The sequence below is a fragment of the Selaginella moellendorffii genome, unplaced genomic scaffold (genome assembly GCF_000143415.4).
Source record: "Selaginella moellendorffii unplaced genomic scaffold, v1.0 SELMOscaffold_167, whole genome shotgun sequence".
Taxonomy (NCBI): Eukaryota; Viridiplantae; Streptophyta; class Lycopodiopsida; order Selaginellales; family Selaginellaceae; genus Selaginella; species Selaginella moellendorffii.
The window spans coordinates 81,602-99,009 of NW_003314427.1; positions in this window are offsets into that span (position 1 = coordinate 81,602).

Consider the following 17,408-nt stretch of genomic DNA (forward strand, 5'->3'; position numbering starts at 1 on the left):
ATGATCACATGCGTTACAACTCCAGCTTAAAAAAAGTTAGAGTCAGCCTTAGTGAAGAACAAATTGAGGAATTATTCACTCAAATCTTAGGAGGTTTTAACAAAGGTAGATTCACAATTAAAACATTGTGCTGTCTCAAAGCTTTGATTCAAGATCTTTAGTTTGGAGTACTATTTAGACATGGTTTAAGAGTAGATTTATCCCGAGTTTAAGTCTCTTAAAGAGCTTATGAAACTCGAATAAGACTCATAAGTTGAAAATTTGAAAATGGTTAACACAAACCGCTCTAATTGTTTAAATTGTTCTACACCTAGTACACTTAAGTGAATTAATCAAAGCTCATCTTTTATATATAAAGAACTTACAAACACTGCTAAGTGTGAAAGGTGTCACTCTTCTATAAATTTTGAGAGCACTCACATCACATCTAGCCCTATATGGAGAAATCAAGGGCAATCACGTGCAATGTGCCTTATATCCCCTTAAATGAGGCATAAACAAAGAGTAAATATACAAATGAATATGCATGAAAATTTACCTTTCAAACAAATTGAGTGACAATCAATTGTTAAGGGAAATACTTACCACTTTAAGTATGAAACACCCTTTATAAGACATGAACCACCTGTTGTGAGATGTAATCCACAGGTGTATGTACCTTCTCATAAAAGAGAAATTCCATTTAGTGAATATTTTTCACATAAGCAAAATTATACAATTACTTCAGTAAGAGTTATAGTTCAATTTCCACCTAAGTTTAGAATACACAGATCTGTAAGCGACTAAATTTTCCATTCTACTTTAGTCACTTAACCACACCTCCGACCACTTGGAGGAGTCTCATTCACAACCTCCATCAGTCCAATTCAGGACTTGGGACTTGTTAGCCCCAAGAATGGCATCCATGCCACTCAACACTTGCACCTGGTCCAAGTGCTCCACGTGTCCGGTCTCAAGACCGACACCCAAAGGTACCACTGACATCTCGGCCCGTTACGCTAAGGCCATGCCCATTCACCTTTGCTGCACTAGTGGTCCAATACCACTTGCATCACAATCCCGTCTCTCCACGACTGGGCCATCTGTCCACAAGTGGTCATCCTAGATCCACTCCTTAGCATCCTTAGGATGCCCACAGACCTGGGGAATCGCCTTCCCCAAAGTCCCTTTTGTCAGTTCCTACCAAGTCCCTTTCTGCCCCTGGCCGTGCTTGCCAACACTGTCACTGGATCGAGGCCCACAGGCCCGACCACTAAGTCCCATGGTCCTCTGGGACTTCCTCACCACACGACTATGTCCTTGGTCACTACCCCAGAGGATTGCTCCTCTTCCTTTCCACAGTCTAGGCCTTTGGGACAACATTTCGGAACACCGTGGCCTTACGCGAGCCACCTGGGTACTCCCCCCGCCTTTCGCCTTTAGGTGCTCTAGCCATGGGCTTAGAGCGAGGTTCCGTTGAGCCATGCCTGGTATCCAAGTAGGTAGTGCCACCCACACTTGGACTGAGAGCATCGGCCAGTCGATCTCCCGGGGGAACTAGAGCTGGCTCTTGAACAGTTCACCAAGCTACCCCACTTGTCAGTCCATATTCACTCTAGTCTTGGACTTCCCAGTGGTCAGTTCATCACCCAACACTGGGTCTGGCCTTCCTGGGCCAAACTGGCCTTTCCTGGCCAAACTGGCTCCACTGCAGTCCTCCCCCTACTATACTTTTGGAGCTCACCAAACCCCCCAGGGTCTGGGAGACGAACGCTTTGGGCTTTCACCCTCTCAGACTCGAACTCGGACTCGGACTCGGACTCGGGCTCGGGCTCGGTCTCAGCCTTGGCCTCGGTCTCGGTCTCAGTCTCGGTCCCGGTCCCGGTCTCGGTCTCGGTCTCGGTCCCGGTCTCGGTCTCGACCTCGGACTCCATCTTGGGTCCTTCTCGGACTCCATCTCGGACTCCGTCTCGGTCCATCTCAGACTCCATCTCGGACTCCGTCTCGGTCCATCTCGGACTCCATCTCGGGTCCATCTCGGACTCCGTCTCGGTCCACCTCGGACTCCATCTCGGACTCCATCTCGGACTCCATCTCGGGTCCATCTCGGACTCCATCTCGGACTCCATCTCGGGTCCATCTCGGACTCCGTCTCGGTCCACCTCGGACTCCATTTCGGGTCCATCTCGGACTCCATATCGGACTCCATCTCGGACTCCACTTCAGGTCCATCTCGGACTCCATATCGGACTCCATCTCGGACTCTACTTCGGACTCCATATCGGACTCCAACTAAGGTCTACCTCGGACTCCATCTCGGACACTTCCACGTGTCATGTGTTGGTCCTTTTTGGGTCCCTTTTTGGAGCCTTGCTTATTGCTCGCTTCGTGCTCGCTCTTTGAGCACTTTGTTGGGAGTTCCACTCCTACTCTCGACCTTCCAAGTCAGAGCTTTTAGTCCAAACGTGTTACACTCGTTTGGGCTTTCGCTTTGGCCACTACCACATGGCACCCTTTTCGGCTCCACTTTGGGGCCTAGGGATTTTGTGTCTCACAAGATCATCCTGTGTGTTAATCGAGCTTTTGTTAAATGAAGTAGTTGAGAGGCTTCATGTCATAAATGCAGAACAGAGAGTTGTAGAGCTTGCTACTAGGTGTAGGCATTAACCTTGGAGACATTGCTATTATCACTTTGATCTTTAAAAACTTTGAATAAAATTAAAGATATTAGAAAAGGGTTTTGTCTTAAAAGGTGAAATAGCCTTAGACACTCCTAAAAATTCTAAAATATATTGCAAAACTAAAGCATTTATTATACAAGCTTAAGTAAAGTCTTGTATTGACCATAACTACCCATTAGCGAAGAGGCTAGTGAAAAATTTACCTTAAAAAATAAATTTTATCTAGATCTGAAGTAAAGTTTTCCACAAATTACCTATCACCTATTTGAAACACTACCTAATGTCATTCCATAAGTAAATTAATCTAGAATAAGCTATCATGTGCTAAATAATTTAACCTTTATATTAATTCCACAAGATAATTTTATGGATTGGTTTCCATACCCTGTTCAAATTAGTCCTTAGTATTGATCCATTTAAAAGAGGTTTACCTAAAATTTGTCAAGAGTAATAGGCCACTCTTTCTAATTTCATAGTTATAAGAGCAAGGTTAGATATAATTTAAAAGGTAAGACCCACTATGAAGCAGATAAGCTATTCCAGAATTGATTGTCACATATCAAAGACCTTGTATTAAATTAATCTTAACCATACTAAGTATGGGCAGAAAGGGAAAGTCCTTTTATGCACCTAAGTGGAGAGATTAAATATTGATGACCCTCTATAGTCTTGATAAAAGTTGAATGGGGGAATTGGGGTAGATAAAATAAAAATGTTTACTAGCAATCCACTACACCTATCAAAAGATACATTTTGCTTATAGACCTAGACGAAAGTTGGTTGATCCTCACTCTATGTGACTAAGCAAAAATATAAGAAAGCAAAAACTAAATTATCTTGTGTGCCTAATTAGGTCAGCAAATGATAGATTTAACAAAACTGCTTAAACAACTTGATGAATTACTGAGCAAAATACTTGACAATATTCTGCTTAAGGTATACAGAAGTCTAACTTTTAATACCTTTACTATTGTCAAGGAAGATGTGATAATACACCTAGATTACTTTGTAAGTACACAATGTAAGCAAGATTTATATATGTGGAGTTACTTATACAAAAAGAAAATAGTACTAAAATTTTTCCTAGACAAAGAGATAGTCTATCTGTTCAAGCTAGATGCAAATCCTAAATATTATAATCTACAAAGGATTTATAAAATTCTGCCTACTAGATAATTGCTAATATTTTATGCAATCTTAGGCAAAAAAACTATTGTGGAAACTTTAACAGTTCATAAAAAAGCTTGGATACCCATAAGTAGAAATACACTTGTTGATAATTTGGCTAATAGACGTTGAATCAATTCCAAGTCTGGATTGATATGCAATAAAATTTTGTGGAGTAAAAATCTCTTAAGGTGGACCACACTTGAGTAAGATAAATATGCTATGAAAAATAATGTTTGTTGCTCGAGAAATTTTTAGGACTTTCATATAAGAAATATCCTAGATATTTGGCCTCTAGAGGAAAGCCATTCCTATTACGCAATTGATTGGGAAGCTAGGTGTTTGCTCTTAAGAGTGACTGATAACCAAATTTACAAGGGGAATATATTGCATACTAAAACTTTGTACCACTCACTTTACAAATGAGGCATAATAACTAGGCTTGTTATAGTAGCAACGTTAATAGACCTTGAAATATATAAGCATAAACCAACAAATGATCTTACTTATAAAGCTTTAGAAGGCATGCTCCCTATACATAAAATTGTTACTATCTATACCAAACAAAGTGATAGATATATAATATTTCCCTCACAATTTAACGACTGAAAGGTAGTTTGAAAATAAGTATTTATAAAATCTAGAATGAGATTACAAAGCACTTACTCGTGATATTTACAATCTTAACTTCCCTTTAGAATAGACTAAATTATTGTTCAACTAAGCTAGAGAAAAGCTTAAAAGAGAGCGAGCTGAAAGCATATTGAGTACATCTCAATGAAGAAGAGATAAAAAATCTTAATACAACTTTGACAGTCATCTAGAATACATAAATCCATATGTTACTCTTCTTTGGAAGCATCAGCATATAGAAAATGCCTCTGCTTCAGTTGAGAGTAATGGAATACAAAACAACTGAAGTGATTTTCCATAAAAGGAAGAAGAGCTATTTGTAGCCTTTACCTTTTAATAGTGATCCAAGTTCCTTTATGAACCAAACACCTATTTTGCTTATACTAGTTGCAAATCAGAGCATTTGTTGTCAAATTGCAATAAGCACAATATCAATTGCAAAAACGGCAATAAACACCATCATTACATATCCATCTTTTTCTAGAATTAAAAAAGAGAACTCACAACTGCATATTAAACAATACACAGATTCAATCAAATTTAATCACGCAAATGGGTAGGAAATGAATCTTTTCCCCTATACACTAAAAAACAAAGCCAAAAATTAATATTATTGCAATGATGTCTAAAAACTTGGCATATTTGATGAGTATATAAAGTTTTTTCTTAAAAATTTCTCCATGGAAATAAACCTAAGAGAAAACTATAGTGAGTTGCAAAAGTTTCATCAAAAAAAATTTGAGACAATCAAGGAATATACAACTTGATTTAACAAACATTATTGTAAAGACTTAATGTTAGACAAAATGCACCTATATCTATACATATAAAGCCTCAAGAAAATTTATCATAAACATGTGATAAAGAGAGCTTATATAGATTTTGATGACTTGAAAAAAGCTATAATTGCCTACCATAATCTCATAAAACAATATGAAATGTTAGATATGGTGAAGCTAAATGAAAAGATAACTTTTATAAATAAGGAAACTAATCGTCTAAAAAACCTCAAATTGTAAATCAATCTCAAATAAGGGATTTGGTGTACCAAATGAGGCCATAACAAGAAAGAATGCTAACTCTAGCTAATCAAGTGCCAAATTTATGAAAAAGAGGGGCATTCAAGTTAGGAATGTAGAACTTTGTTTAAACAATTAGGAGGCCAACAAGCAACCTGAATTGATAAAACAACATATAGGTAAAGCTACTCATTTGATGATAAAAGTTATTATAGAAGGAATGATTATAATGATAATTGAAGTGCCAAATATGAATACCCACGTACTAAAAGACAAAATGACCATCTGGATTATTTGCCTAGGGGTAATTTTTGAGATTATCCACCTAGTTATGAGGAAAATAGGTTTAGAGACTATAATTGGCATAGAGAATATGATCAACCAAAAGGTTACAATAGGCTTAAAGAATATGAAAGGCTTAAAGAATATGAAAGGCTAAAAGAGTATGATCAAGCTAAGACTTCTACTCGCTATCTTAGGCAATATAATCATGCTGAATCATCTAGCAAGCATGATAAGCCTTTTAAGGATACACAACCTAGGCATGGTGAGATAGAATAATTAAATATAAAAGAGCTACCTAGTGTTTACGTCATGACTAAAGCCCAATGAAGAAAGGTTGAATCTGAAAGCCAAAATTAAGAGAGTGATGATGAAGTAGAAATCATCCCTAACTCTCAATGGCACAAAAAAAAAAATCAACGCAAAAATTACTTAACAACTCCAAGATTTGCAACCATAAGTTAATTTGAGGAATAGTGATTTTAACACAGATAGTCTCACACCTTTACAAGCTAGTATAAATTAATCACTAGCTCAAAAGGAAAATCCTATACTAAAGCTAGATGACAAGGATGAGAAAAAGGCAGTGAAAGGCATTTTAAATGTTGGAGTTACATTTACTCTAGGCTAACTTTTCATTATAGCACCTTAACTTAGAACCGTATTACTCAGAGAGCTTGCACATGTGGAAGGAGGAGGCACATATGCACAAGTTGTAAACCCCTTGGTTTGGACTTCCCGGGTGGTCTCCCAACCCAGTCGCCTAAGAAAGAAAAAACTTTAATTCTATTTATAACCATTGTAATTGAGCTAGGGGATTGTGATGATGAAGTTTCTTTAATTGATATAAAAATTGGCAAAAATCTATTATCTAAAACTTTTATTAATGATGACTCAAATGTAAATATTCTAGAAAAGAGTATTTACAAAGAATTAAGCCTAGGCCCAATTCAACTAGCCCTATTTAATGTATGAATGGCTGATGACCGAAGTGTCAGACCTATTAGAATTATTAGAAATTTGTTAATCAATATGGCTGGCTTAAAAGTATAAACTCAATTATATCATGCTTAAAATGATATGACAAGATTCTACCTATAAAACTTTACTATGCAAACATTGGCTAAAAATTTTTTGCACAAACTAAAACTGGAAAAATGGTTTTTTGTGTATAGAGCAAAGTAACTAGAAAAGATCTATGCCCATTACTTCCACCATACAGTTGAAAAGGAAATATCAACCCCTCAAAACTCAATTTTGTGATTAGGAAGAAGGCTTAAATGATTTCTAAGAACAATAAATTTTAGAAGCTTTCCTTGAAATTGAGCCAGTTTCAGAAGTTGATTTCTATTCAATACTTAAAGAAGTACCTAGGCAAGAAGCCCCTAAACCAAACGTTGATACAGCTATAAGAGATTTCTCCCTAAAGGAGGATCTTGCCTATAAAATTGATTAACAGAAAAATTATATTCCACATGTTTCTTGTGATAAACCATCTGAGCAAATCAATTTAGTAAATAAGAATAATCTGTATATTGTTACAATTACTTAAGGATTGCAAAGTGAGTTTCACAATTAAAACATAAATTTACTAAAAGATTATAAGGAAATTATTGCTTAGTTTTACATAGATTTAAAAGGTATCCCACAAGAACTCTATATGTATCGTATTGAGATACTCTCAAAAAATATACCTAAAAGGCAGGTGCCCTATAAAATAAATCCCAATTACCATAGTAAAGTTAAGGAGGAAATCGATAAACTTCTATGGGTAAGATATTTATCCAATCTAGAATGTTCAATGGCTTTCACTACTTATAATTATGTATAAGAAAAATGGCAAGTTACGAGTTTGTGTGAATTACAAAAAGCTAAATGATACAACAAAAAAAGGATATATTCCCTATTCCTTTCACAAATAAATTTTTAGATTCAATAGCAAGCCATAAGATATATTTATTTTTAGATAGATTTTCTAGTTATAACTAGGTGGAAGTAATGTCTAAAGATGAACACAAAATGGCTTTATAAGCATATAGGGAATTTATACCTATTGCAAAATGCTTTTTGATGTATGTAATGTTCTTTTTACATTTCAGAGAGTTGTGACAAACACTTTCAAAAAATATTTCACTAATTTCATGAGAGTTTTTATAGATAATTTTAGTGTTTTTAACTCTAAAATAGATCATATAGTTTGTTTTCAATAATATAGAGAATATAACATTTCTTTTAATCTAAAGAAGTGTACTTTCTTTGTAAATTTTGGCATACTTCTAAGTTATATTGTATACAAGGAACGCATTCTTGTAGACAAAGACAAAACTCAAGTGATTTAAATAATGTCTTCACCATATGACTTAAAAAGTCTCTATTGCTTTTAAGGCAAAGTTGATTATCATAGATGATTTATAAAAGTTTATGCAAAGATTTTCAAGCCATTTCCTGATCTTTTAAAGAAAGATACTCCATTTATATGGAATGAAATTTATAAAGAAGCATTTTTAAGGCTTAAACAATGCTTCAAAGAGACACCTATACTTGTTAAACTAGATTGGACAAAAAGGTTTTACTTACAGATGGATATGTTTTATGTTGCCACAGGTGTAATATTGTCCAAAATATAAAGTGATCAAAAATATCATCTTATCTATTATGACAGTAGACATTTAAATCTTGCTGAGCATAACTACACAATAATTAAAACAAAGGCTTTAGGCGTAATTTATGCTTTATAAAAATTTAGGCATTATCTTTTGGCAAAAAAAGTAATTATCTTTGCTATTCTTTTATATGTTATTAATAAGCCATGCATATCTACTTGACTAACTAGATGGTTTTTACTATTACAAGAATATAATCTTAAAATAGTACATAGGCTTGGAAAATTCTATGAACAAGCCGATTGCCTAAGCTGCATCATTACAAAAGAGTCACCTAATATTAAGGTAGATGAACTCCTAGATACTCACTTATTTGCAATCTTTGTACTAACCACTTAGAAGATATATAAATCTATCTTTCTATATACATCATTCCACCCCGCCATGACTTGCTAGAAAGAAAGAAGTTGTTTGCCTTGAGGACATAACCTTATTTTGTCGTGAAGGAGCACCTATATAAATTAAGTATCAATGGAACACTAAGGAGATGTATTAATATTTAAGAAAAAAGAAATGAAATCTTAAAAGAAGTTCATTTATACCCATCAAGAGGCTATTTTTGCAAATGAAATCACTATTAAAAAAGTCTTATAACCAGGGTTATGGTGGTTTATGGTTTGGAAAGATACAATGTTTTTTTGCAAAAATTGTGATATTTGCCAAAGGCATAAACTACTGTCTAAAAAGCAAATACATAAACCAAATCCTACTTATTCATATGAAACATTTCCTAAATAGGGATTAGATTTTGTAGGTTCTATGGTGATAAGTAGTAAGAGGGACAAATACATTTTAGTCATCACTAATATATGACTAAATGGGTAGAAGCTATACTTATGAAACAAGCCTCAACTGCTAATACTGCCAAATTCTTCTATGAAAATATGATTGTAAAATTAATTTTCCTAAAGAGATTGTCATAGATAGAAGCACCTATTTCATCAATGAAACAATAAAAATTCTTATATAAAAATTTATTCTTAAGTACAAAAAATCCACACCATATTACCTGCAAGGTAATGATCAAACTAAATGTACTAACAAAGTGCTTAAAAATATCTTGAAAAAGATTGTAAAGGATAATAAAAAAGACTGGGATGAGAAAATCTTAGATACTTTGCGGGCTTATAAGACTGCATATAAAGTATCTATAGATAAGATACCATTTTGTCTTATCTATGTAGAAAGCTTTAATTCTTATAAAATTTATAATTCGCTCTTTGCGTATTATAATTAAAAATGGCTTAGATGAAAAAGAAGCTCTTAAGAAAAGACTTGCCGAAATAGAAAACTTAGATGAGCTGAAGCTTAGAGCAATCTAAACCCTATATGCAATTCAAAAAACTAGAAAGGCTAGGCATGATAGATAATTGAAAATATCTTATGAGCTTAAACCAAAAGATAAAGTCCTTTAGTATCAAGGTAAAATAGATGCTCTTAGAAATAAATTCAAAAGAAAATAGAATGGGCCATTTATTTTATTTAAGATATCAATTCCAAAAATGGTTAAAGTGCATATTTTAAACATGGATGATACTGCAATATTAAATTTAAACCGTTCAAGAAAGTATCATGAAGATATAAACATAAATATTATCTATATCTTAAGGTATAAAAGTTCCATGGAAAGAAATCAAGGGATATATTAGATAGATATTTCTTTCTCTAGAGTAGGCTTTTTTTCAAAATTTTGCTGGTATGGCCTATAAAAAGTTTCTCCAAGCAATGCAAGACTTAGAGGAAAAGAAAAGAAGGGGCAAATACTCTAAAAGTAATATCTACATTTTTCTTGCCCAATTCTATGAACTCTACCAACAAACCATAAGGATTAATAAGCAGAGATTACTAGACCAACAAGGAAAATAATTTTCCACAATACATTTGCATACAAAAGCAAACAAATGTAAGAGGACAAAACTTAGGGTTCACACAATAAGGTAGGGTGACCTAGGTAATTTGGAAGCAGCTAAAAAGTTTCTTTTTCTCTCTCACTCTTTCCCTTTCACTTACTCCACCATCAAGATGCACTAACACTCCAAGCTTAGCTCTGAAGCAATGTATGGCAGCTCAAATATTGCTTAGGGCTACGTAAGAATAAATGCCATCACCGCCGCTTACTAGATCGAGCATACCCTCAATTAGGCGAAGTGATCTTGTCCTCACACCACTACCACAAGTCGTCAACTGCACTCTTGAAACACTATTGATGCAAGGTCTCTTTTGGGCACCTCCATTAGCACCACACTATGTCTCCCAGTTGCTTAACATTGAGTGTTTTGCCTACAAATTTCCACGGACGGCAAAAATGCATAGACAAGACAAACGTGTGGAGAAAATCTCATTTAATGACAAGGATCTTGATTATAGCTAAGTAAAGCTATCTAGGGAGCTTGTGCTTTCTCCCTATGATAAGTTTTAGTTTAATGTTTTTAGGTTACTTGCCTATTGTAAGCTCCTGAGTTTGGACTTCCCGGGAGGTCACCCAACCCAGTACTATTCAAACCCAAGGACACTTAACCCTAAGTATCCCAAGACCCTTAACCGATTGGAAAAGGGTGCACTCTTATTCATGGGCCCTTTCCCTCTATATTTGAACCCCATGGATCGTCTCTCAAGTCGTTCCCTTTGGTTGCTTACACCTATGTGGAGCTACTCAAAGGAAAAATATCAATCAAGTAAGGGATCAAGCTTATGTAGAAGTGGTATATAACGAAGTATGTTTTTCTTTTCTATAGATGAGTCCATCCCTTTAGACTCACACAGTTTGCTCAGATTTTTCACCTAGAAAATGAGGTCGAAATAATCATGATAAGCACGAAGGATCGCATGCCCAATCAATATGTCCTCATAACTACACATTTGAACAAGGAGGCAACTTCACCTACTTGAAACCTGATAATCATGCTAGGCTTAAGGTTATGTATGCTATCATGTAAGCGACTAATTTTTCCATTCTACTTTAATCACTTAACCACACCTCCGACCACTTGAAAGAGTCTCATTCACAACTTCCATAAGTCCAATTCAAGACTTAGGGCTTGCTAGCCCCGAGAGTGGCATCCATGCCACTCAACCTTTGCACTTGGTCCAAGTTCTCCACATGTCCGATCTCATGATCGACACCCAAAGGTACCACTGACATATTGGCCCATTACGCTAAGACCATGTCCATTTACCTTTGCCACATTGGTGGTCTAACACCACTTGCCTCACAGTCTCATCTTTTATAAACTGGGCCATCCGTCCATGAGTGGTCATCCCAGATCCACTCCTTATCATCCTTAGGATGCCCACAGACATGGGGAATAACATTCCTCAATATCCCTTTTCCAATCCTTACCAAGTCCCTTTTTATCCATGGCTATATTCGCCGACACTGCTATTGGGTCAAAGCTCACAGGCCTGACCATTAAGTCCCACTGTCTTTTAGGACTTCCACACCATATGACCATAGCTTTTGTCACTACACTAGAGGATTGCCCCTCTTCCTTTCCACAATCGGGGACTTTGGGACAATATTTCGGAACACCGTGGCCCTACGCGAGCCTTATGGGTACTCTCCCCACCTTCCACTTTTGGGTGCTCTAGCCATGGGCTTAGAGTGAGGTTCCGTTGAGTCATGCCAGGCATCCAAGTAGATAGTGCCACCCACGCTTGGATTGGGAGCATTGACCATTCGATTTCCCAAGGGAACTAGAGTTGGCTCTTGAACACTTTTCACCAAAATACCCCGCTTGTTGGTCCATGTTCACTTTAATCTTGGACTTCTTAGTGGACATCCCATCACCCAACACCTGGGTACAACCTTCCTGGGCCAAACTAGCCTTTCCTGGCCAAACTGACTCCACTAGAGTCCTCCCTCTACTATCACCAAACCCCCTAGGGTTTGGGAGATGAACGCTTTGGGCTTTCACCCTTGGATTCGAACTCAAACTCAAACTCAGACTCGAACTCGAGCTCAGGCTCAAACTTGGTCTCGACCTCGGCCTCGGTCTCGGTCTTAGTCTCGATCCCAGTCTTGTTCTCGGTCTCGGTCTCGGTCTCAATCTCAGACTCCATCTTGGGTCCTTCTTGGACTCCATCTCAAGTCCATCTCGGACTCCATCTCAGTCCATCTCAGACTCCATCTCAGGCCCATCTTGGACTCCATCTCGGGTCCATCTCGGACTCCATTAGATCCATCTCAGGTCCATCTCAAACTCCATCTCAGACTCCATCTCGGGTCCATCTTAGAATCCATCTCGGTCCATCTTAGACTCCACCACGTGTTGTGTGTTAGTCCTCTTGTGTCCCTTTTCTAGAGACTCTCTTATTGCTCGCTTTGTGCTTATTCCTTGAACGCTTCGTTGGGAGTTCCACTCCCGCTCTCGACTTTTCAAGTCGAAGCTTTTAGTCCAAACATGTTATTCTCATTTGGCTTTCACTTCGGCCACTACCACGTGGCACCCTTTTGGCTCCACTTTGGGGCTTTGGGATTTATGTCTCACACATCATCGACAAGAAGACAGTTGCACAAAATGTTAGTATTAAGATAGTTCGCCTATTGAAAGCTATCAAGACTAGACCACAAATAAACATAGCTCATTTTGCCTACAATGGATTTGTGGCAAAAATGAAAATATTGCTTTACAAGTATGCAAAGGAAGGCATAAAAGTTTTCATCTTTTTGTGGCGCATCTACAAGCATTACACAACTTAGGAGAATCTCATGCCTTACCTTGCCATTGAGGCACCACCTCCAATATCTCCTTTGAGGGAGATAGTGAGAGATGTGGATGTGGAGCAAAATCTCGATGACATGGATTCAAGTGAGGAAAATTCTCCCCTCAAAACAGAATTCCACCTAGATTTGAAAATCCAAGCTGCGAGACCTCTAGGGTTTGCTCTGCAGAAATCCAATGGCCGAGTATATCATGGAAAAGTTGGATGCAACAACTATAGTGATAAAATGCAACACCTGGATTAGGAACAAAGTTGTGACTCATTTATGTCTACAAAGATAACTCTGATATTAATACAAATCTCTTCGAGCATCAAGAAAGTGATGAGTATACAAATGGACAACATTAGGCAAATGATGGATGCCAAAGTTGTGGAAGAAATTCCACAACTTAAGCCACAAAGTCCAACACATGATGCACCTACAAATGTTGTAAAACCATTGACTGTAGATATAGCCAATGAGGCAAGTTTAAGCCAAGAAGATCATAGCCAAGAAACTTAATGGGACAAAAAGGGCGCAATTACAAAAGAGGATTTAGGTGAAGTGGAGGAATTCTTCTCTAGTCCACTTACGCATTTGATAGTGACACACCCTCGGCTGACCAATTTAGCGAGATGAGGCAGCCATAGCAGTAGCAAATGCTATAGTAGCACTACAAGGTCAAGGCTAGCTGCGCCTTCGCTCACAAGACCGCAAGTCAGCTGAGCAAGCCAACAGTCCGAAGCTTTATGGAGAAGCTTGCTCAACACACCAATAGAACATGTAAGCAGTCAGTCTATGAGTTGATGCAGCTGGTAGAAAAAGAAGAAACAACAAAATATTATATATGGGTCTTAAGTTATCTCAAAACAATCATCAAGAAAGTGGATGGACTCATGGGTGAGTAGAATTATCAACACCACATAATCCAAGAACTCAAAAGTGCAATCCTGACTTCCACATCCACTGATATTGTAGTGCACCTGAATTTGGAGCCGAACTCCAAGCCTGTTGCACTACGAAACGAGGGTGCGGTACAATCCCACGAGCACCAGCTCCCTGTATCCAGCACTTGCATGCAAAATGGTGTCAAACAAAGTCTGGCACAATTTTGGCATACTGTTGGCCTAACACGAGGAGGAGGGTACCCCACCGACTAGAGTAGTGTGGAGCTTGGGCTTAGACCCAAGCCGGACACAGAACAAGGAGCAACACAGCCCAACGGAAGCCAAACTAATGTCTAAGGTGGTCGGACATGCATTCCAACCACTATCCCTGCTATACATTTGGACCCCCCCAAAGGGCCCCCCCCCCCCCCCACCAGCCTTGAGGGACACACGCTTTGGGCTTTCACCCCAAGCCTCCCTTAGTACCAGGAGTTAGTCTCTGGGACAAGTCCGAAACTTATTAAATATGGAATGGTGTTAAATTGCGAATTTGAACACAGGACGAATACCATTGTGTTCAGGCGGATCTTTACATTCCGTATATATGCCAAATGAGCTAATCTAGACACTTTCCATAAATAGCATTTGGGACCGAAATGAGACTAACACAAAGGGCACGATAGCGAGGGTGTTTGGCAAACACGGTAAGCTATCATCTGGTGATATTGAGGGACTAGTCTCAATATGCGAGAGTTCTTGCCAAGCTAGTGCAAGACAAAGCAAAAGAAAACTAACAAGTCGGGCTAAGTATATTTGGCTAAATAGACACTTAGGAATTCTTTCCTTATACTCATCCGGCCAAGTACAGATGCTAAGTCTAATTTACTAACACTTGGACAAGAGGGGCTAATAAAGGGAACTAGCAATACTGACCTTCTGCTGTCGTGGCAGTAAGGAAAGAGTGCTCGTAAAGACTAACTGATAAGTATCTTTCAATACCCGAAGTCACATTCACGACAGATGCAGAGCACATCAACCGCTAGGACCAATGCATCACAATGCTCAACCAGGAAAATTAATTCATGCGTCAAGAACTCAATGATCTATATTGAAGTATTGAGTTTATCACTATGAAGACCAAGCTTAGCAACTTAGAGCAGGATTTGGAAAATTCAACTGCCTGAGGATAGGCAATAGCTTTGTTATGGGGGAGTGATGAAGAAGTAAATTTTTTATCTTGTGTATTATCCCAAGCAAATTAAAAGAAAAAAACTTAAGCAAAATAGAGTTATGTCTAAGCTTAGGCATCCAAAGAAAAAAGACCCAACCTAGGCAACGCTCATCATAGACAAGTGAGAAGCAATTAGAAATGGTTACAAAATCATTAAGTATATAAATAACACTTAAATATGCTAGAAAACAACCCCCACTCATTGTTGTATGCATTTGCATTGAATTAACCATTTTTTCTTCTACCTATAACTGTTTATGCAGAGTAGAGTAGAGAGAGTGACATGTGTTTATCCTTATCCATGTCTTTGGGGTTTGAGACTAAGTTCTCTTCTATTCTCTTCTCATTTTTCTTCTCTTTTCTACATTCTTGTTTTTCTTTTTCTTTTCTTTTTTGTCACTATTTTGCAAGTAGGGGCAAGAATGTGAGTATAAGTATAAAAAGCCTTACTTAGAAGTATGAGGCTAAATGTTCAAACTTATATGGTGATGAGATGAACTTTAAGAGTGATCATATTTTCTAGCTTGGTGATAAGCTTATCAAGTGAGAGATCCTGATTTGGAGAGCATTTGACACAATGATCAAAGGATTGCATATATTAAGCGAGTGATGGAGTATCTAGTCTGCTATAAGAATAATGGAAGCGTGGAAAATCCAGGTAGTGGAAGGGCTGGATGACAACACCAAGCATGACCTAAGAATAAACATGTAGAACTATTCAATTATAGGTAATATATTTTATTTTAGAATGATATTTCCACTATAAAATGATTATAACAAATAAGGTATTAAAAGTGTAGTGTTTGGTTTAGAAATGGCTCACTTGCTTGCACACTCTTTGTTCTTTGCTATGACTTCAATCTTGCTACTAGCATGTAGTCTTGGCTGTGAACTGCCAAACTCCCATTTCTACTACTACCAGGCACTTGAATCTCCATAAGCATCCTTCCCAATTGCTAGAAATTCATGCAAAGAATTGTTATATAATGTTCTTAAATCTTGCTTGATCCAATTTTTGATGTGGGTTGCTGAAATCTCTCAATCTCCTACTGGCTTTATGCTCTGCTTGCTATTGCTTCCTAGTTAGTGCCTTTGCACAGCCTAGTGCCTTGATGCAATGCCTCAAGCATCTAGCACATCTACCAAAAGCTTCAAGCATTGCAAAAAGGGACTGCAATCAAGAGGCTCACCTCCTCCTTGTCATTGGCCTCCTAGCTAGCAAGTGCCATGCCTTGGATTAGGGAGCCAATTGCTCCAATACCATGTTAGCAGTGAAGAGATGCGCACGAGGAGGAAGAACTTTCTCTGTGTATTCAATTGTATATGGATGGACTGCCATGTAGGTAGAACTACATGCCACATCATCTCTACCTCTAATAGAGGATTTACAAGATTTATTTCACATAAATCTTGAAGGTGTGAATCAGTTTTGTATCTGTGATATTACCATTGATATGTGAAGCATGCCAAATATTATAGTATTGTGGAATGAAAATCATCACTAAATATTTGTGACAACTATAAGGTTTATTATTGGTTTGAATCATAGGAAAGTTATTGGTCTATTGATTTTTTTTAAAAGCTTACAAGCTATATTTCTTTGTGGTGGAAGAACTATATTAAAGGTAATTCTAAGTTGACTTTTTGACGTGATTTTAAAAAAAAATTCCACAGTTTATTTGTCAAGAAGTTTGAAAAGGTTTACTAGTTGCTAAAAATCAAGTAAAGGGATGCATATCCCACAACTTTTGTGATCTTTACTTTAGTCTTACAGCATTTATAATGAGCTACTAAAGAAAGTCAAGAAGGATATTCTAGTAGCATTGATAATAGACCTTTTTGCCAAAATCACTAGTCAACTTGGTCAATTATAGTCAACAAAATAGTCAACAGGGAAGTCAAAGTGATGATTAGCTAGCTGATGCTTCATATTCAGGGAAAAAACAACTATTATTGTGTTAGAGCTTGAAAAATGGAGATAACAAAAAAGCTAAAAGCTTTATTTGGACCAATAGAAGAAAATAAGATGGAGTGTAATTGTTTTTATTGCCATAAAGTTTTGGACATCATGGCAAAGATTGTCTTTTTATGAAGGTGCTAATGTGAATATGGAATTCATTATAAATACAACTCAAGAGTTTCCTATGGTGGCTCTTCCACATCT